Genomic DNA, 21,434 nt, shown 5'->3' with positions numbered 1-21,434 from the left:
TTTAGGTCTTCTGCTCATTTTGGGCTTTTATAAGAATTTTGTATCAATAAGAAGTCTATATCAAATGAAAACTTTGAAAATACAATTTCTTTTTTTTTTTTCCATCTTAAGTAGCCCATTCAAGGTAATTTTTTCCTACTCCTTAATGGAACATGAATTTCAACACTTTGTGCCAGTCTTACTTCCCTGCAATTTCCCCTGCCCTAACTCACTGTTCAATTTTGTGTTTCTGGTGCCTGCTGAGACCGTGATACTCTGAGCTTTCAGTGGGAGTCCTGACGGCCTTGCTCATCAAGTTTGTCAGTACAGTCTTCTGTACTTTTTGAATCTGAAGAATAAGCACTTAACACAGAAGGGATATTTTCCCAGTCCAGTGGAAGTAACAAATGTCAAGTATCCCTTCGACTCTCCTAGAGGAATCATCAGGGCTAAGCTTCCAGCCCCAAGATGACCTCGTGCTTCCACTTGACCTGACATAGCTGCCCTGACCTAGAAGGAGGTTAAGAAAAGCCCTGCCCTCTCCAGAGAAAATACTTTTGAATAATGTATGTCATCACTGAATGTTCTTTTTCAGATCTTATAGATAGTGGAAATGAAAGAAGCATTATGTAGAAAGAAATTCATTTTGCATCTCTGAAATATCTTTGATCTTCTCCCATTCCCTGGTTTTACCCAAGGACAAAACATTTGCAAACATTTCAAAATGTAGTCATGTAATTTTCCCTTTCATAAAATAACAGTAATAATAAAGTTGTCTTCATCTAACATAAAAGTGTTATACCCTTCTCCTAAAGAGAGCTGGTGTTCTGTTTCAATTTACAGGGACAAAGATGTGACTTCATATTCCTTCATATGCGACAATGTTGGAAAGGCATTGTAGTTGTCCGGGGTTCTCACTGTAGCCCCTAGGACACAGTACATGAGATGGTTGAATAGTAAGGTTCTGGGCATTGCCATCTTGAGAGGTACTTAGAGGAGTTTCACAGGGAACATCATGACCTATGGTGGCTGGTGGTGGGGGCGGGTAGCAGGACATGTTGGCGGCGGGGGGTCCCTTTTTTCCTTCTCCCAAAATCTCACTTTAATACATTAACTAGGAATTCCCACAGCCACCTACTGGTACTCGGGAGGAGGTATCCTTCCCTAGCTCTGCCATTCCTCCATTTTCCATTATGGGTAGAGAAAAGGATTGCCTGCTTGTTGGGTCCCCCTCTTCCTCAATCTCTCTTTCTCTCTCCTTCCCTCGCTCCCTCCTTCTCAATATCTGGACCACACCATCCCACCCTCTCCATCACCCTCTCTCTGTCTTCTTCCTCTCTCCTCCTCCTCTTTCCATGCCTCTTTCTTCCTCCTTCTAGCTATCTGTAACTCTTCTCCCCTCTACTTTTCACCCTCCCTTTCACCATGAACTACCATCCTGAAATCACAGATGGTCTTCTGTTCTCCTTATTTAAATCCACAGGGGCAGAACTAGCTGCTTGGGGACGGAGAAAGTAAGTCCACTGTGAGGAAAAATGGTGGGAAGCCCATTGGGCCCAGCTCTATAACGAAGATGTGTCAGGATTAAAGAAGAGATTCTTTATGATATTTAAATGGGCTCTTCAAAGCTCTCAAACTTTTTGGGCAACTCAATAGAAGTAAATAAATGGGTTTTAACAAGATAGACCAAAGGGAAATTATACACAATGAAATTTCCTCTCCTATTTATATATATCTGTCCAGGTGATTTTGAGGGATCATAAAATGAGGGGCAGTGATCATCAGATTCTCAAATGACAACTGTGAACTAAAACAGTCCAATGTATTACTTATGGAGGATGTTTTCTTGTTTTTTTTTTTAAATTTGGTTTGGCTATAATGTTGGCCATGCCACAATGGCATGTGAGGTTTTAATTTCCTGACCAGTGATCAAATCTGCACTTCCTGCAGTGAAAGCACAAAGTCTTAAACACTGGACCACCAGAGAAGTCCCTGGAGAATGTTCTAATATAGATTTTATGTTTATAGTCATTGTGACTTACGTCCTGACTTTTTAATGATAACTGTACATACTATGATGCATTAAATCCCTCTGCACATACATTGCTATTCCTCGTGGTTCAGTTGGTAAGAATCTGCCCGCAGTGCAGAAGACCCGGATTCAATACTTGGGTCAGGAAGATCCCCTGGAGAAGGGCATGGTAACCCACTCCAGTATTCCATGGACAGAGGAGCCTGGCGGGCTACAGTCTATGAGATCACAAAAAGTTGGACACGACTATGCGACTAACACTTTCACTTCACTTTTCACTTCCACTTTATAATAGTGTAATTTTAATTCACTAACATAAATAAGTCAAAAACTTAAAAAATATATCATTCCCTGACTTCTGTGTCTTTATTTCTCTATTGGTCTAGGACACAGAGAAAGGATGGAGTGTAATTAAGCCCTCAGATTCCTAACAACTCCCACTGTTAAGAATAGAGTGCACAGACAGAAGAGTGAGTCAGCTGATTCAAGGACCAAGGAGGAAGAAAGTGAGACCTGCATGGCAGCCCATCACAGGGAAGCTGGGCCCAGTGAGAAGCAATGAGTAGCAAACACACTGCATGCCATACTGACTTCCCAACCTCATCATTGAAAAAAAAATTCTATGTTTAACAAGGCTGAGAATTGTCTGCTTACAGTCATGAGATCCTGAAAAACGAAAGTCAAGAAAATAAGGAGGAAAAATCAGGTCAGACATGAATAGAGGCCATTCTGTTGGTAATATTCAGTTACAGGCTTTTGCCAGGATTTCAACTGGGAGGAATTAGAAGATAAAATCCAAAACCTGTCATGTAGTATTTGTACGTATCCAGTATTGTATCACTGGAGAGAACTGAGTTAATATCTGTGAGTCATCCTACCAAGAGCGGGTGGGCCAGGTAAGCAGCCTCCCTAACAGAACGGAGACTTCACAAGGCTTATTCCCGCCAGAAGGGCTCTGGGTGGGGCAACCGCACATCCCCATTTACACAGGACAGTGCTGCGTCACATCTGTTGTTCAGCATAATGATTAATAGCACATCTTTTTATTCTCAAAAGATCTCAATTTTCATGATCAATTAAAGGTCCCTTTGTTGTTGTTGTTTAGTCAATAAGTCACGTCCAACTCTTCTGCAACCCCATAGACTGTAGCCTGCCAGGATCCTCTTTCATGGGATTTCCATGCAAGAATACTGGAGTGGGTTGCCAATTTCCTTCTCCAAGGGATCTTCCCAACCCAGGAATCAAACCCATGTCTCCTGCATTGGCAGGCAGGTTCTTTACCACTGACACAGAAGGGAAGGTCCCTTTAGGTATGTGCTATGTAATGGATTATTTGTATTCCATTACAGGTGTCCGGGGCTTCCCTGATAGCTCAGTTGGTAAAGAATCCACCTACAATGAGGGAGACCTGGGCTCAATCCCTGGGTTGGGAAGATCTCCTGGAGAAGGAAAAGGCTACCCACTCCAGTATTCTGGCCTGGAGAATTCCATGGACTGTGTAGTTGCAAAGAGTCGGACATGACTGAGTGACTTTCACTTCACTTCACAGCTGTCCTAATATATGTCACAGATTGCATTCAACAGAACCTCTGGAGCTGAGGAAGAAAATGTAAATGAAACTTATTTAGAAATTATCTTCATCAACCATTAGAGATAAAATATAAGGAAAGATAGAATACAAATCAACCCAAAAAAGTAAGAAGCAATATGAGGAAAGAAAATGCAACACTGCCCTTAATTTCCTCATCCTCTGCCTTAGAGTTGGTTACCCATGATAACTGGAAAGCAATCTTAGAAATGAATATAATCCATTAAGAAAATTTTTTTAACCTTTGATTCAAGAGACAAATGGTCTTTCTATTTTAACCAAAATACCTAAGTAGCAAATAGATATTACTAACACAAAGATCTTAAACCTAGTTTTCTGAGGAAAAGAAAAAAAGGTACTTTCAGCATATACATAAGAAAGAATTGTCCTCCTTTTAAAGCCACATGGGGAACTTAACTGTTACATTTCTCTTGCTAGGAGACCACAGACCAGAAAAAGCCAGGTTCAAGCTCACAACTAGAGCAAAATCTTTTACATCACCTATAAGTTGCTTAACATGGTAATGCAGCTATCAGTTTCCCTATACAGAGGTCTAGAGCCTAGTTAACAAGCAAAAATGAGATAAGGTCAAAATATGAGCTGTCAGGGTCTCCACTATATCCATTTTGAATTAAACTACTGACTCCTCCCTATGTTGCACTATGAAAATGGCTTGACTCATGAAACAGGACAGGACATAGTCACACAGATGATGCAACATTCTATCTTCAGTCCCATAACAGCTACACAGCAGATTCATCATATCAAGATGCTCTCTACATCCATTATCTAGAAAGGTAGTAATTCTTCCTCTTCCATCACAACCATCATGTCCCGAATTTCTCCCAGTCCCCCGCATCCAATATAACTGAGGACGCATTCAATAATTCGATCTTTTCTGCTGAATGCACTTGTCAACAATTTCAATACTGCCCTGTCGTGATTCCTGCCTTCCCTCCAGGCCATATGTTCTTTTTTTTTTCTGTATTGAAATAAAATATAAGCACAGAGAAGGACAATGGATTTTCACAACATTTTTAAAATTAGAACACTGCAGCATCTAGAGGCCCCCTCTTACGTTGCATCTCAGTTATCTTTTCCCCTTAAAGTTAATCACGATCCTGAATCCTGAGGCCAAAGGTCTGTTCCTAAGCGTCATATGAACAAAATCATGTAGCATACACGCTTTGGGTGGGCTTCTTTTCTCCACACTGTGTTCTTGAGATTCATCCATATTGTGTGTGACTGTCTCTCATTCCTCTGTATTGCTGTATGGTAAGTTATGTTTTGACTATACCACAAATTAGTGAGCTGCTTTCATTTTTTGCTATTACAAATAATGTTACTATGAGCATTCTTGCACGTCTTTTGGTGGTCTAATGTACAGAGTTTTGCTAGATATGCACCTAGGAATTGAAATCTTAGACTCTAGGTTATTATATATGCTCTTTCACAGATATTGAAAAGCTTCCCAAAGTGAATCTACTAATTTATACTCATACCAGCAGGGTTTCTATTGCCTCTCATTCTCAGTGGTGCATGCTAAGTCATTTCAGTTGTGTCTGACTTTTTTGCAATCCTGTGGACTGTAGCCCACCAGTCTCCTCTGTCCATGGGATTCTCCAGGCAAGAATACTGGAGTGGGTAGCCATGCCTTTCTCTAGGGGATCTTCCCCACTCAGGGATCGAACCCACGTCTCTTATGTCTTCTACATTGGCAGGCAGGTTCTTTACCACTAGCGCCACCTGGGAAGCTGTCAGTCATTTCCATTTTAGCCAATCTGATGGATGTAGTAGTATAGCATCAATGTGGTACTGTGGATGTAATTTAAATTTCCTAGAGACTGGTGAGGTTGAACTACTCAGATTTCCTTGTTTGTTTGTTTGTTTTTGTCTATGCTGGGTCTGCACTGCTGTGCAGGCTTTCCTCTAGTTGCAGTGAACAGGGGCTACTCTCTGGTTGAAGTGCACGAGCTTCTCATTGCTGTGACCGCCCTTGTTGCGGAGCATGGGCTCTGGGCTCAAAGGCTTCAGTTGCAGCACATGGGCTCAACTGTTGTGGCTCCCAGGCTCTAGAACACAGGCTCGGTAGCGGTGATGGATGGTCTTAGTTAACCCTAGGCATGTGGGATCCTTCTGGATCAGGAATCAAACCCATGTCTCCTGCATGGGTGGATTCTTTACCACTGAGCCACCAGGGAAGCCCCCACCCATATTTCTTCACATTTGAGCTTTTACTTAGCCAATGGTCAATCTCAGTCATTCAGCTCCTCTCGGTTAAACTTATGAAGGATGCTGCCATAAGAACCAAGGGGGTGTACACACATTCCACTCAAAGCCATCCTGCTTGTTGGCCTTTGTCACTGTCCACCAAACATTCCCACATCAAGACTCAACCACCTAGTGGAGGCCAGCCTCCTCTCTCCTGAAGTAATCCAGTCAGACACACGCTTCATTACAAACCTACCTGTGAGCTCCCCACATAATCTTACTTCGCAGTAAAGAAAGTGTGCCGAGTTCTCTTTGCCACTTAGTATCTATATGGCCAAGTGCAAGTCATTTGACCTCTTTTGGACTCAGGTTTCTTACGTGGAAGTGAGAGCATTGCTTACCTCACAAAATTGTTACAAGAATTAAAGGATTGTGAGCTTTAAATCCCTTCTTCAATGTCTAGTAGGTATTTTGCACTTGGTAAATATTATTTTTTTCCATATCCTTTTATCTCTCCACCATTATTAACCTCCTCCTTTTACTTTATTAAGGAGGAGAAGGGAAAAAACCTTTGGCTTCTGCAATCAAGCCTGATGCTGATTCTTGACTAGCTCAATTATTAATTTCCCTGTATCACCGTACTCCAGTACTCTTGCCTGGAAAATCCCATGGACAGAGGAGCCTGGTAGGCTGCAGTCCATGGGGTCGCTAAGAGTCGGACACGACTGAGCGACTTCACTTTCACTTTTCACTTTCATGCATTGGAGAAGGAAATGGCAGCCCACTCCAGTGTTCTTGCCTAGAGAATCCCAGGGACGGGGGAGCCTGGTGGGCTGCCGTCTATGGGGTCGCACAGAGTCGGACACGACTGAAGCGACTTAGCAGCTTAGCAGCATCACCGTACACTCTAAAAGGGATCTGGTTGGTTGGTTAGTTGTTGGTTTTTATTTAAACAGTCTTGAGTTAAATATTAGAATAATTTACACTAAAATTTCAAACTTTGGTGCTGCTCTGAAAGAACTTGGAAGATCTGGCAACACTACTCACGTTTCCTCACAGCAACAGATCACCTGGAAATGAGCAGCCACTGCCCCTCCTTGCTCCCCGAGCCTGGCCATGAACTCTCTGGTTAGCCACACTCCTCTCCCTTCCCTCTTTTCCATCAGGCTGGTCTCATGCATTTATACCACCTCACTAGACTGACAGTGTTTCAGTTTTCTACCTCTTCTCTAGATTCTTAAAGAACAAAATGACAGCTGTCTAAGATCTACCAGATACTTGCATTTAACATTGTTTCTCTTACAAGTATAGACTCCACAGTTCTCCAGATTCTTAACAACTTAAAATTGTAGGGTCTGGTTGGTTAGCCACTGGAACAGATTATCACAAACTTAGTGACTTAAAACAATACAAATGTACTGTCTTTCAGCTATGGACATCAGAGGTCCAGAATGGGTCTCGATGGCCTAAATTGGAGTTCGAAGAGCTGCATCCCTTTCTGGGGGCTCAGAAGAGAACTCGCTTTCTTTCCTTTTCTAGCTTGTGGAAGCTGCTCTTATTCTTTGGCTTATGGCCCTCTTTCTCCATCTTTAAAACCCAGAAAGGACTGGTGGAGACTGTCTCATGCTGCGTCATACTGACACTTCCTGTTACACCACTGCCTCCCTCTTCTACTCTTGAGCCCCCATGTGATTACATTATGTGTGTGAGTCGCTCAACCACATCTGACTCTTCGCAATACCATGGACTGTAGCCTGTCATGGAAATCTGTCCATGGAAATGAACATGGAAATCTTTTCTCTGTCCATGCAAATCTTCAGGCAAGAATACTGGAGTGGGCTGCCATTCCCTTTTCCAGGGGCTCTTCCCTACCCCGGGATCAAACCCGGGTCTCCTGCGTTGCAAGCAGGTTCTTTACCATCTGAGTCACCAGGGAAGCCTTCCAGATAATCTAGGATAACCTCTGCATCTCAAAGTCATCTAATTATCAACCTTAATTCCGTCTCCAACCTTAATTCCCCTTTGCCAGGTAACACAGCACATTCACAGGTTCCAGGGGTTAGGATGTGAACATCTTGAAAGTGGGGGAAGGAGGAAGGCAGATGGGCATTATTCTACCTTGCACAGCCCTCAATACTCTTAATAAGCCTTTCTTTTCTTGAAAAAATGGTTGAGCTACAATTGTTAATTTACCTAATAATGTTGCTACAGTTTCTTCAGTTCAAAAACCAAACAAAGGGATTTGTCTGATAATCTAGAGGTTAAGACTTCACCTCAATGCAGGGGTACAGGTTTGATCCCTGGTCAGGGAGCTAAGATCACCCATGCCTGCCAGCCAAAAGACCAAAACATAATACAGAAGCAATATAATAACAAATTCATAAAGACTTTTTAAATGGTCTAAATTAAAAAAAAAAAAATCTTTGGAAAAAAACAAGCCTTCAAAATCCAAACAACTCATAGCCAACATTGTAACATTCCCATGGCAAAGCAAAGCAGTTTTCTCCTGCATGCCTATAAATTCCAACTGGCACTTTTTCTTGCTCCCCCAAAACATGATCACCTTTTTGGTCTGTTAGGAAGAATGAAGCAGATAGGGCAGAGTAAAGACGAATGACATGAGCTACAGATCCAGGTGCAATTTCACTTGGGGATTTAAAACAGAGGAAACACGAAGAAGCATATCAAAGAAACTTCTGTGTTGCCTAGGGTACCCAAGCCCTCAGCACAGCTCTGAATAAGAATTCAGTCTGAGAGCAATCCTAAACTGCTAAAGGTGCCCATGAATATTCCACCATGTTCCCTTTCCACAGTGTTTCAGATATTGCCCAGAGAAGGTCATCTGATTCACCCATGACACTGTCAGATTTAAACAGGAAAACAAATAAGACAAAGCAAGCAAAATCACATGGGATACTTTCATGTATCTCTTCTCCACATAGATAATAAGGACATTGCTTCCAGTTTACAAAACTCATTTGCTATTTCAAATCTTAAAGATTATATAACAAGCTTAAAATCAGTTGACTATATATGCATTTTCTCTATATAAACTTTGGGGAATTTTTCAGTGCACCAAATAATTTTTAAATATAGTGCATTTTGATTTCTATCTGAATTCATTTCCCAAATCACACACAAAGTTAGCTAGGTAATCAGACTCATCCTTAGGAGTCCAGCTATGAAGTTGGGAGACAGGATCCTGCCATGAGGATCAAATCCTATATATAATCAGATTCTTGCTCTTCCTATTTCTAGCTAAACATTTTCAAATATTCCTAATTGCTTCTTTCTCTCTTAGACTTTATTTTCATAACACTTACGAGAGTTTTAATTAATTATCAAGCTAAGTTTTTGTTTACCTCATGAGGACAGAGACATTTCTTCTTTCTTCCAAGTTTCAGCTCTGTGCCCAGCATACAGTGGACTCACAAATGCCGCTGAATGAATAAAGCTCTTGTGTATCTTTTTAGTACACATATTTATTCATGCCAGGCACTATTTTAAGTCTTGTGCGTATATTAATTCATTAATTCTTATAACCAATTCTATTACACAGGGCCATTATTTTCTCATTTTACAGATAAGAAAATGGGCATAGAAAGGTTCACTGATTTGTACAAAGTCACACACAGCCACTAATAACAGATAACATTGATTGAGTACTTATATGTGCCAGCAGGGCTTTGCAACCCAAGGTAACTTTGTCCAAACTACAAAAACAATGCTCCTTTAGGACAAATGAATTTATGAATTTAAACAGGCATCTGCTCCTCCAGGATGGTTAAACTCCCTCCAGGGCACGGGGGTTGTAAATCAAGAGCAGGCTCCCACCTGTACTGGCCCTCCAATCCTGAGCCTTTCAGCAGGGCCCAGCCAGCATAAAACACAGTGCACAAACACCTCACCCACAAGCTGCTCTGAGCACTAAATGGTGATTATCTCATAGCAACCCAAGAAACAGGCATTAGTATTATCATCCCTATTTTACAGAAACAAGACCAGCGGCCCACAGAAGCACAGTGACTGCTCGGAGCTGTCCAGCTATTGAGTGACCACGCTAGGACCCGAGCCAGGCACTGTGGTGCAAGGGCCCACACACCCACCAATACTCCCTACTGAAATTCTTACTCCTGGTTCTTGCAGCACCCTCCTATCTAGTCTCCATGCCCCCTGACTTGTCCCACAACTTAATCTACTCCTGAAACCACATGACTTTCTTAAAGGCACAAACCTGATCGTGTCTCCTTCCTGCTCAAACACTTCAAAAGCTCCCATACCCCACCCCACCCCCCAAGAAAAGTCAAGAGTCCTTCCTATGGCTAAGAAGGCTCCTTGTGATCTGACCCTGGCCACAACCTAGTGAACCCCTAACTCTCTCTCTGCCCCCACCCTGCAAACATCCTGCCCTGTGAACCTTCACACTTTTGCTGCCACCCGCCTTAGCAGAGGATTGTCTTTCCACCTGGAGCCCTTTCCTCCCCTCATTGCAGTTGATCAGCTCCTACTCATAACTCACGTCTCAGCCTAAATGTCTTCCCCAATTCATGTTCCCAGAACCCTCAGTCTAAATTAGATTCCCTAGGAGATTCTTTTATCATACCACATGTTTTCTTTACAGCAATGTCACATATATGTGTTTATGTGATCATTCAATCAAAACCAGTTTTCCAAAATCCTAAGTATCAAGACAGCAGAGGCAATGTCTGTTTTGCTAGTTAACTGTAAACTCAGCATCTGGCACACTTCCTGGTTCACACAGACAACCAAATCCTTTTGAATATCCCTGCTGGGCTCACCGTGCTTGCTCATCACCGCCCTCGTCACAATATACTGGAGCAGCCTGACTGTCTACCTTCTCCCATCAACTGTAACTATGTTAGACACTAGGAGGACAAGACTCAATTTGACTTAGACCCTACTACTGAACCTCCAGGATCTAGCACGTTGCTCAGCACACTGCAAGCACTCAAACATTCCAGAGTAAACGAGCAAAGGAGCAGAAGTTCTTCGCTGTATCATCACTGTATTATCACTGCCATAAATGACATGAATGAGCTGAAGAACAGTTCTACTCTAACCATTCTAAAGAAACAGAATCTGGATGGAGCACTGCAAAAGTTTTGGTGGGCTTCCCAGGTGGCTCAGTGGTAAGGAATCTGCCTGCAATGCAGGAGACTCAAGAGACGTGGGTTTGATCCCTGGGTCAGGGAGATCCCCTGGAGGAGGGCACACGGCAACCCACTCCAGTATTCTTGCCTGGAGAATCCTGCAGACAGAGGAACCTGGTGGGTTACAGTCCATAGGGTCACAAAGAGTCAGCCATGACTGAAGTGACTTAACGTGAAAGTTTCCAGCTTCAAAATCTGACCCAGCATGTTCCCCAGCCACAGCAGACAGGGAAGCCAACTCAGGCCTTGATGAAAAATGACCTGTCAGCTTAGTCAAAGATCTCAGGAGTGACCACTCACACAGAAAGCTCAGCAACCACTTTCAAGTCCTATAGAGACCAAAGCCACAGAACTACAAAGGATTCTCCCAGAGGGGAACTACCATGGTTATCAATAGACATATCACTCCCCATTAAAGGAAGATCTAAAAGACCCAAATCCTTCTCAATTGATAATTAAATGACTACCCATCCATCTGAAAGGAGGAGAAGGTTCATTCAAATAAAAAGAAGAAAAAGCAAATTAAAAAAAAATTACTTAATAGCATTTTATAAGACTATAGAAGAAAAGCCATTCCTGAAAAGAATGTTTCTTCAAAGGGAAATATAAAAATCTTTTCTATATACAGAATATACATACAATGGAGGCAACATTTGGTCTCACTTTCACTTTGTTCCAAAAAGTCTCCTCACGCTTGGGAACAGTGACAAGATCCTTAGGGTTCTATAAGAAGATTCTATTGTTTTGTCCACTGGCAAGTCATGATGGCTAAAGTTGTGTGTGAAGGAATTTCAGAGCAGACTTGGAGCCCATAAATATGAAGTGTGAATGGCAAAATGCCACAGACACATTGGTATTTCATTAAATTAATTATTATTAGTAAAACTATTTAATGACAACACAAATGGCCCTGGAGTTTTCCCAGTAGTGAGGGGGACATATGTTGAGTTGATCAAACTTCATCTTCTCTCTAAGTCAAGGCTAGGTCTCTCTTTCCAGACTCCACTAATTAGCTCCACACTCTAATGAGCTTCTCAGGTGGCTAAGTGGTAAAGAATCTGCCCGCCAATGCAGCTGACACAGTAGACACAGGTTCAGCCCCTGGGTCAGAAAGATCCCCTGGAGGAGGACATTGCAACCCACCCCAGTATTTATTCTTTTCTGAGAAATCCCATGGACACAGGAGCCTGGCAGGCTACAGTCCATGAGGTCGCAAAGAGTCAGACATGATTGAGTACGCAGGCACACTACTCTTAATCCTAATCTGTAAGGATGTAAAAATTTGCCTCCTCAATTCCTTTATTCTGTGACCACTAATCATCTCTGTCTTGCTACTCAGCATCTCATTAGTGCTGGAGTATTAATAATACCTTAACACAGATGACACTGAGTTTACTTTGCTTGGTTTATTACCTTAGTCATCTAAAAACATAGCCCCCTTGACACAAAGTAGAAGCCTAAGTAAAATATTGCTTAAAAAGTTAAAACCAACTCGATGCTGACAGCACTCACAATGGTTTCATCAGCTCTACAGCTGTTAGGCACAGCCCGGCTGAGAGCAGACTCCCAGGGAGCAAGGAAGCCTCCCCCACGTTCACAGTCACCGCCTGGGGCCACCGAAGTCCTCTGGCTCTCCTTCCCACTAATCGGCATCACTCCCTTTTAGTAACTGAATTTGGAACAGATTTCTTTTAGAGAAGCTTTTTTAAATTGTAACCAGGAAAAAAAAAAAAAAAAACCCTTAAAAATCACTCACCCAAGAAGCCGTTTTGGCTTATTTGCTGCACTGCCAGGGATTGGTTTTTATTTTTAGGAATGTTTTCATGAAGCCAGGCTTTATCTCTTTTACCAAGTGAAATAGATCCAGTTACTTTTATTCATCCTTTACTCTCAGTCTTCTATTTTTGGCCTCAAGAGCTATTTTCTCCAGTAAGAGGGGTGCTGCCCTCAGGATAACTAAAACTTAAATGGGCAAATTCAGCCAAGCCCATGGGTCCCTTCTCATGAAACCCAAAGTGGCATGAGAGCTCCATCTCATGAAGGGTCCCTGAGACACAGATATTCAAAGGAGGCTGAGTAGGTCAGTGACTTGGTGGCCCAGGACATGAAACTTACAAAAAAAGCAGACCCTAAACAACAGTTTTTTTCCCACTGCTCTGTGATGACTTCCATATTGTATGGTCCTTTGGGTGCACAAAGATCCTCTACAGGAGGTTTCCTTTTAATATACAAAGACCCTAGAAGGAAGGCCACTGCTATACTATTCACTGCTTATGTGTTAATTAGAAGAAGACACTCTTCCTGCATATCCCACCTCAGGACTTGGCTTGTGAGAAAAGCATGAGTTGGATCTCTACCTCCCCACACTCCCCTGCCTGGCCTCCCTGTCATTGAATAGCAGTTGGGTTTCTTTGTAATACCGGAGCAACATTTATTTTTCCATTCATTCATCACATGTTTCAGGCATGACTATGAGTAAGGCACTTGTCATCCTTCTCAGTAAATGGCTGTCATGAGCAATAGTGCCGAGGTGCTAAGATAAAATAGGCCCAGGGTTGGTGAATATTCAGGTTTAACTGGAGCACAGGAGAGCCATGAGTGGTTGAACTTAAAAAGGAGTTTACTTGACTAGTCAGTAGAAGATGCTGAATTAAGGCAATTTTAGAGAAGGGAAATAACTCACCAACACTCAGCTTTGCAGATATAGACTTGGTGATAGTCAACAGAATAGACTGGAGTGTGACAAGAGTAGGAGGAGCCTGGAGGCAGAGAGGCCAGCTAGGAAAGGTGACATTATATTATTATCCAAACACTCACCACCACCTGCCAAGGGAACATTATATACTCCTAATCCATTAGCCTTAGGTCTGCCTACATGGCATTCTTTAGACAATTATATGGGAATGCATAGAAAACATGCCATTTTCAAGAAAAACTTTAAGAGCCTGTAAATGGTTCTATCACATGCTCTTTTATAATATCCCAAAGCAGAGCTGTTCCTTCAGTCTGGGTCCCAGGATGACAACCACATGGAGCAGAGCTGCAGCTGACTCAGAATGAGTAAGTACGGAGTGAGAGACCCTCCTGTGTCTGCAAGCTGCTCAGATTTGGGGACCATTATTGCCGTAGAACTTCCTAGGTTCACTGATGTGGGAAGCTAATGTACCATGAAAGCAAAGGCAATAAGGTCTTAGACTAGATGGACAGATGCAGCATGGGAGAGGAAAGGGCAGACACAATACTAATTATAACAACAACAAACCATCATCTAACATTCATTTAGTATTTATATGTCCACTCTTCTCTTAACTACATCTCATTTAATCCTCATAGAGCTAGAAACACATACCTGTTTAACACCAAAGTATGTGCTCTTACCCATTTTTGCCAGTAACCAATAAAGCCTGGTGATTGTAAGGTTAACTCAACAGAGCTGGGTTCCTCAAATCCTGCATGTTCTCAAAAATGTCCTGTCTCCAGGACTTGGCCAGCTCTTAGGAGCTGAGCTCTGAGTCCTTAGAATAGTCTGCCGGGTAAAAGTGTTATATGCCTGAAGCCTTGAGCCAAGCAGTATCAGTCTGGTCAAATAGTTTATCCTAACAGTATGATTCACAGTGAATTCCTGTCTTTTCCTGGGGATCTGGAGTCTGAACAACTGAAATAAATCACATTGGCACTGCATGTCTACATGACTGATTCCTAATAAAAACCCTGGACACCAGGGCTCAGGTGAGCTCTGCTGGTTCCCTGGTTGCACATCGCATCACACATCATTGCTCAGAGAATTAAGCACAGCCATGCGACTCCCCTGGGAAAAAAGTTTTGGAAGCCTGTGCCTGTTTTCTCCTAGAAATCATGCCCAATGCATCTTTCCCTTTTCTCTTAATCTCTGTCCTTTTACTTCAGTAAACCATAGCCATGAGCGTACTAGCTTTTCTGAGTCGATGTATTCTTTCAGCAGGTCATCAAGCCTAAGGGTGGTCTTGGGGTGTCATGACACAGCACAGAACATGAGACAGGCAAGTGTCAAAAGTGACCCCAAATTTTCAAGCCTAGGTGGCTCAAAAAATTCAAGAGCAGAAGTGGGACTTCTGGGCAAACATCCAGAGGAAAACGTGGTCCAAAAGGATACACGCACTCCAGTGTTCATTGCAGCACTGTTTACAATAGCCAAGGTACGGAAGCAACATAAGTGTCTATTGACAGAGGAATGGATAAAGAAGTCGTGGTGTGTGTGTGCAGTGGAATATTACTCGGCCATAAAAAATGAAAGAATGCCATCTGCAGCAACATAGACGGATCTAGAGATTTTCATACTGAGTAAATTAAGTCAGAGAGAGAAATACTGTATGACATCCCTCATATGTGAATTCTAAAAAGAAATGATACAAATACATAAATGTTTATGAAACAGAAACACTCACAGACTTAGAAAATGAACTTATACATAGCGGGGAAGGGTGGGGGGAAGAGATAATGAGGGAGTTTGGGATTGACATGTACACGCTGCTATGTTTAAAAACTGAATAACCAACAAGGTCCTACTGCATAGCACAGGGAACTCTGCTCAATGTTATATGGCAGCCTGGATGGGAGAGGGTCTGGGGGAAAATGGCTACATGCATATGGATGGCTGAGTTTCTTTGCTATGCACCTGAAACTATCCCAACATTGCCAACAGGACACGCCAATATAAAATAAAGTTATTAAAAAAAGAGTAGAAGTGGAAAAGCCAGGAGGGATTGGTGAGCTGTGGTGGGGAGTAAAGGAGGAGGCTGAGCAGACAAGTGGAGGAAGGAAGGTAAGTTTAGCACCTGATTTACTACATCTGACTCCAATATCCAGGTAGGAATGTTTAGTGAGTGGTAGAAAATATACAGTTGGAGTCTGTGATGGAAGTCCAGGATGGTAATACAGTTGGTGATTGAAACCACAAGAGTGAGAGAGAGTCCCGAGGAAAAGATTAGAGAAAAGGAGTGGCAAGAAGTCAAACATAAACTGCAGAGAATATAATTTGGCTGCCTTGGGAGCCAAAACCAGTGAGAAGGAGAAGCTACTTTTACCTATTTCCCATTCATCACAAAGAATGGTCTGTTTAATTTTAAATAAATTTATATTAATCCAGGGTTTTGTTGATATATAAATAGCAGTAAAAAAAAATCAGCAGTATTGATTTTCTCATAGTATCTTCATTTTCAAAGGCATTTAAAACCCTGCTTCATGAGCAAAGCATCTGGGCGTGACTATGATGCTGTTGATAATCCAAATAAACTGGGGCAAAGGGAAGCCCCAGCCATCCATGATACTCCATCATGTATCTGTGCAGCTGCCACCAGGGCTATTTTTATGTGTTAATTTACATTAAAAATTATTTTTTTAATTGGGTCCAAAAAAAAGAAAATGATAAAGCCAGTTCAGGGCCTGTGAAACAGAGGCTTCTTTTCACTTAACACAGCACTCTCTATTTTTCTGCATTTCCCTCCAACAGCAAACAGAGCAAGAGGCCAAGAGCATCAGGCTCAACTCTGACCTTTCACTTTTTCTTCTTCTCCTTTCAGGTAGGATTTTTTCTTCTATTCCACCATGCTTTTAGGTCCCATAATCTTCTTATTGAGGCATCAGAAAACAAATCTGCTAAAATCTTCCTTTTTTTATTTTTACCCTTTTTTTTTTTTTTTTTTTGCTTGAGAATGCACATACACAGCTACTTTTAGGAGAGAATAACAAATTGTTCCTAGGACCTCTTAACAGACAACAAACACTAAGGAAATCTCAGCCTCTTATGCTGCCCGTGATGGAGAACTCTGTTCCATCACCTCAGACTCAAGTTGTTGGGAAAGCCATTGACGTATAACATCCAAACCAGTGTCTCAAAAGCTCCCCCGTGTGTGCATATGAAAAATAACTCATCAAAGGAAAAATGCACTGGATTAAGGGCAAAACTAGAAAAGGGACCAATTTTCAGACCTCAAAAATGTGTTAAGATACAAGAAAACAGCACATCATATAATTATTACTTTATTTTCATGTCGTATTTATGATGTAAAGGAATAATTACTTTAAGTGGGCTGGTTTTATATAGATTATAGCATTAACAAATAAAATGGATGCATGAAAATGTTTTGATTTTTCTATAAAAGGGATTTTAAAATGCCAAAAATGAAAAATCACTGGATATACACAAAAAGAAAAGAAAAGCTATCCAAAGAGAACACAAGCAATTGATCTGAGTGTTTCAGCCCAAGAAAGGAATTGTGTGAAAGTAAACCAAAACTTTTCACACAACTTTTCACACTTTTCATAAAGCCTAGTGGCAAGGTTTTCAGATTTCCCTTTTTGCCCGTTTATCTTTCCCTCAGGGAAAAACAGGGTATAGCTAAGACCACTAATGTAAATCAGCAACCTCCTCCCTCCACCCCCAAGCAAATGGCAGGCTTCCAGAATATTAAAGCCAAGACTGGCAAAGGTTTTGTCTTCCAACCTCCGTCTTTTACAAATGAAGAAAAGTGAGCTCAGAGAAATGAGTGGAGTTGACAGAAAAAACTGAGAATAGACCCTTACTCTTTTGTTTTCTAGTCCAACCATTATTCCTTTACATCATGCTGTCTCCCGATTTTTAACAACAGAAATGGATAATACGTAGGAAAAACACTAATAAATAGTATTTCAATACTAAAAGGTACTAAGCACTTAGTCTGTGCCACACATGGTTTTAAGTACACTACTAGAATTAACTCAATTGTCCTGAGAGAAACATTCTGAGGTTATATTACCTCAGAATGTCACCTCCACTTTACAGATGGGGAAACTGAGGCACAGAGAAGTACCTCCCCGGGGATCTTAGAAAGTCATAGGGGAATCGTTCTAATACTTACCCAGTCTAACCATAGAGATTAAATCCTTAATCACAAGTAACTAAATAAGACACAGAAAGTATCACTGTTATTCAAAATTCAACAGGGCACCAGCTATAAAATTAAACTTTGTTTTGCTTTGTTTTTTAAACAGGAGTGCATGCATGCTCAGTCACTCAGTTGTGTCTGACTCTTTTGTGACCCCATGGCCTGTAGCCTGACAGGCTCCTCTGTCCATGTGATTATCCCATCAAGAAGACTGGGGAGGGTTTTCATTTCCTACTCCAGGAGCTCTTCCCAACCTAGGGATGGAACCCACATCCCCTGCAGCTCCTGCATTGGCAGGTGGGCTCTTTACCACTGAGTCACCTGGGAAGCTCCTTGAACAGGAGTAGGACCAACTTAAAAAAAATAATAATAACAGCTAGCTTAGAAGGAAAAATCTTGCCCAATTAGAACAATAAACTTGAAGCTTTGTAAGTCTCCGATTTTATACAAATCATCTAAATAGAGGGTTGTATCCTTTGGCATGCTAACTGAAATCATGTTTACCTAGAATTAGAAAGTATGCTCATCTATTTATACTCTTCTAGGCATTTCTAACTGAAACTCCAGTACTTTGGCCACCGCATGCGAAGACTTGACTCATTGGAAAAGACTCTGATGCTGGGAGGGATTGGGGGCAGGAGGAGAAGGGGACAACAGACGATGAGATGGCTGGATGGCATCACTGATTCGATGGACGTGAGTCTGAGTGAACTCCGGGAGTTGGTGATGGACAGGGAGGCCTGGCGTGCTGCGATTCATGGGGTCACAAAGAGTCGGACACAACTGAGCAACTGAACTGAACTGAACTGAGGCATTTCTTGTTGAACCTATTTTCCAAGTGATAAAATTAGATTTCTTAAGGGGGGAAACCCCTCCTGCTTCTCTAACTGATCCAAATTAATACCAACTTCCTAAAGATACCACTGACCACCCAGCGTCTACATCCAATGGAAATGTGCAGGCTTACCTCATGGAAGCTCTTCATTGTTTTCTCCCTCTCTCAGTTTCTGCAATATCACTCTCTTGGCCCTTGCCTGGTCTTTTACTCCTCTTTAGCAGGTCCTCCTCACCCATATGCTTGGTAAGGCTTGGCATGTATTCCCAGGGTTCTGTCCTTGCTGGGTTTTCCCCACAGCCCCTGCCCACACTCATACCATAGCTTCCCCTGCTACTTAGGAAATGATGCCTGTCTTTAATGCTGGGGTTTCCAAGCTGCTTCTTTCCTCTAAGCTTCACACTGTCTGTGGCAATTCTTCAAACTCGACATAATCAAATCCAAATTCCTTATATGTCACCAAAAATGCTATTTTCCAGCCTGTGGTCCTTATCTTGCTTAATAGAGTTCCCCAGTTCACAAGCCCAAACCATGAGTCACCTGAGACTCCCTCCCTTCTTCTCACGATACATCCAGCAAAGCTGTAATTTCTACAAATTGTACTTTCTAAATTGCTCTTGAATCCTCCCCTCTTACCTTCGTGTTCATGAAAACCATGTAGAGTCTACCTGCATGACCGTATCTCTCCCCATCTCCCAAAACACTGGCTTAGGTTGGGTTCCATAAGAAACAGACTCTAAGCTAAGAATTTAAGTGCAAATATTATTGAAGAAGAGACCCCAGGGAGCAAGTGTAAGGGGCGTGGAAGAACGGCAGGGGCGAGAAGAAATACTGATGTGAAAATGATCAGATCACTGCTGTGAGCAGTGGGGCTCCATCCAGTGGGGGCCTCCAGGACACCCAAGGATGAACTGCAGTTTTGCCCCACTCAGGGACCAGGAAGCTGGGACATTTATCCATCATTGTCTCAGGGCTGCTACCAAGGGGGTTAACTCCCCCTCATTGGGCCTGCCTCCTTGGAGTCTAGCAAACTTCCAGTCACTGTTGGCTTGCGTGGGAACCATGGCTGCCGAGGGACTCTGAGAAATCCTGGGAGGCTCCCAGAGGCTTTAGAAAGACTCCAGGTGCCTCTGCACAGCCTACCAGACATTCCATGCTCATCTCCTTCTTTCTTCTTTCGTCATTTCCCACGTGCTCTAGCCTTACCAACCTCCCAAAGGTTCCCAAAACACACAAGGCCATTGTCACCTCTGTGTTTTGGACTTACTAGTCCCTCTTCCCAGACCACCTCTACCTCCCAAGCCTCTTCCCCTCCATCTGAAATACCACCACTTTTTGACAGGATACAGCTCACATATCCCGCCCCATCTCAAGATCTCGAGCTTCCCCTCAATTTCCTGCCCCTAAGTCGAACACTTGCATCCACGCCACTGCCATGCCTTGCCAAACTGTCTCCCTCGTCAAACCGCATGGTAGTTGCTGGTTGTGGTTGGGCCAGCCAGCTGGAGTGTGAACTCCTGATGAGTAGGGACTACGCTCGATTTCTCTCTGCTGCTCCAGCACCACGCCCAAGGTCAGGAAGGAGGAACAACTGGAAAAATACCAAATAATTCCTGAAAGGTCTGGATATCATACAGAATAAGTAATGTAAATCTCCAATTAACACAGCAAACAAAACAAAGCATAAGAAAGATGGGGGAGGGGATATAGCAATTTTCCCTTTAGTGCATGGTTTTCTTAAAAAATTGCTAGGTAGGGAGATTTTTCCTTTGTTGTTGCTGACCCCATGGACTGTAGCATGCCAGCCTTCCCTGTCCCTCACTATCTCCTGGAGTTTGTCTAAGTTCATGTCCATTGAATTGGTGATGCCATCCAACCATCTCATCCTCTGTCACCCTCTTCTCCTCCTGCCCTCAATCTTTCCCAGCATCAGGGTCTTTTCCAATGAGTCAGCTCTTCGCATCAGGTGGCCAAAGTATTGGAGCTTCAACTTCACCATTCGTCCTTCCAATGAGTATTTAGGGTTGCTTTCCTTTAGGATTGACTGGTTTGATCTCCTTGCTGTCCAAGGAACTCTCAAGAGTCTTCTCCAACACCAGAGTGAAAGCATCAATTCTTTGGTGCTCTGCCTTCTTTTATGGTACAATTCTCACATCTGTACCTGACTACTGGAAAGACCATAGCCTTGACTATACAGACTTTTATCAGCAAGGTAACGTCCTTGCTTCTTAACATACTGCCTAGGTCTGTCATAGCTTTCCTGCCAAGAAGCAATCACCTTCTAACTTTTCCTTATATATGGGCTACAAATCAATATGGTTTACTCTGCCTCAGCTTCTTTAAGTGTCTCTTTATTGGCACTGGTTTCCTTCAAGGGAAACTGGGTGCTTAAGAGACTCTGACAGGGAACCCCTGAGAAAAAATCTTCTACGTGTTCACTCATGGGTATTTTGTGAGCACATTTCAACTTTTCACACTCAGGCACTTTCAAGTGTCTGACTGTAAGTGGGCTTTACACTGAGCCTATCTTTATAGTTAGATACCCCTAGAAGGAAGAAGGGCTTCCCAGGTGGAACTGGTGGTAAAGACCCCCCCTGCCAATACAGGTAGATGTAAAAGACGTGGGTTCAATCCCTGAGTCAGGAAGATCCCCTAGAGGAGGGCATGGCAACCCGCTCCAGTATTCTTGCCTGGAGAATCCCATAGACAGAGGAGC

The 21,434-nt window shown here is 42.5% G+C and overlaps 1 protein-coding gene across 3 annotated transcripts in view; it reads right to left on the bottom strand.

Annotated features, from left to right (window-relative positions):
- Positions 1–21,434, bottom strand: part of PDE4D (phosphodiesterase 4D, cAMP-specific) — a 1,610,544-nt gene that overhangs the window by 1,463,115 nt on the left and 125,995 nt on the right. Inside the window, exon 1 of one of the 3 annotated variants that reach the window (XM_010853471.1) lies at positions 9,173–9,280. The exons of the other annotated variants lie outside the window; for them this stretch is intronic. The gene's annotated coding sequence lies outside the window, so the exon portion shown is untranslated. Of the gene's footprint in view, positions 1–9,172; positions 9,281–21,434 lie in introns of those variants that run through there. 3 annotated transcript variants of the gene reach the window in all.

This window comes from Bison bison, unplaced genomic scaffold (assembly GCF_000754665.1).
Source record: "Bison bison bison isolate TAMUID 2011002044 unplaced genomic scaffold, Bison_UMD1.0 scf7180017864328, whole genome shotgun sequence".
Taxonomy (NCBI): Eukaryota; Metazoa; Chordata; class Mammalia; order Artiodactyla; family Bovidae; genus Bison; species Bison bison.
Note: the sequence above shows the minus strand (reverse complement) of the source record. Positions and strands in the feature narration are given on the sequence as shown.